The sequence below is a fragment of the Phragmites australis genome, chromosome 12, assembly GCF_958298935.1.
Source record: "Phragmites australis chromosome 12, lpPhrAust1.1, whole genome shotgun sequence".
Taxonomy (NCBI): Eukaryota; Viridiplantae; Streptophyta; class Magnoliopsida; order Poales; family Poaceae; genus Phragmites; species Phragmites australis.
Window position 1 is genome coordinate 82,862 of NC_084932.1, and position 916 is coordinate 83,777.

The 916-nt window shown below is 43.7% G+C and overlaps 1 long non-coding RNA gene across 1 annotated transcript; it reads right to left on the reverse strand.

The window, feature by feature from the left end:
* Positions 1 to 275: 275 nt before the first annotated feature.
* LOC133887328 (uncharacterized) lies at positions 276 to 663 on the reverse strand. Its single transcript, XR_009903541.1, has 2 exons — positions 435 to 663; positions 276 to 328 (listed from the first exon to the last, which is right to left on the reverse strand). It is a non-coding gene; the product is annotated as an uncharacterized LOC133887328 (long non-coding RNA).
* Positions 664 to 916: the final 253 nt, after the last annotated feature.

Sequence of the window (916 nt, forward strand, 5' to 3'; positions counted from 1 at the left end):
TATTTCTTCAGCAGCTTGTTGTGAAGCTGCTGCAAAACCACATATCTTCTGTCGTGACCTATCCCGAATGAATAAATTTATATCGGGATAAAATTCGATGCAGCTGGCATATTCATCTTCATACTGCCGTCATCATCTCACTAACCTGGCTTTTGTGAACCAACAGAGTTATCGTTTGAAGGTAAACATCTATAGAGATTGGAGTATTCTTGCTCAAACTGCTTGACCTTCGTAAGTGAGGCGTGAAATGAATTTTGCACAGAGCGTGCTAGCTCTTTAATATGAGAAACCATAGTGTGGATTTCAGCTGAGTAAGGCCCCGTAGGCTCTACAGAAAAATAGGATAACAATGTATCTTCAACGTTGTTTGATGATACATGTAACTGGATAGCTATTTTCTCCCAAGCATTAAGCAATGTTTGAATTTCACTCACCATGGTAAGCCGTCGAGCCAAAATCCGTTTGTTGATTTCCTTGATCTTGGTAATTAAGATATAGCTGTGGTCATGAACTTGAAGCTTCGCTGTCTACTGCAAGAAAAGAAGAGCACGGTATGCATCATCTTTTTCTGCACCTGGTAGAGTGTCGCTAAGGTTCCCCATGACACAATATATGGTGTTTTGATCTTGGGTTACTTCGACAGGTAAAGAGAGATGCACGTATGCTTGGTGGTGGGTATCTGCTAGCATTGCATGAGCGTATACTGCTTGCGCTAAGCCTAAATGCTGGAGTACCTCATGTAAGATGACAACCGGTGATTGTTGGATATGATCTCGGGCCCCCTCTCCTAACAAACTCTAACTGACGTCTGACAAAAGGGGGGGGAATCCCGTTTGACCTAGCGCCGTGATCGGTGGCGCAACCGACTTACTATGGTTACGGTCCCGTTCTGTGCTGCGCCTATATATAGATGAGG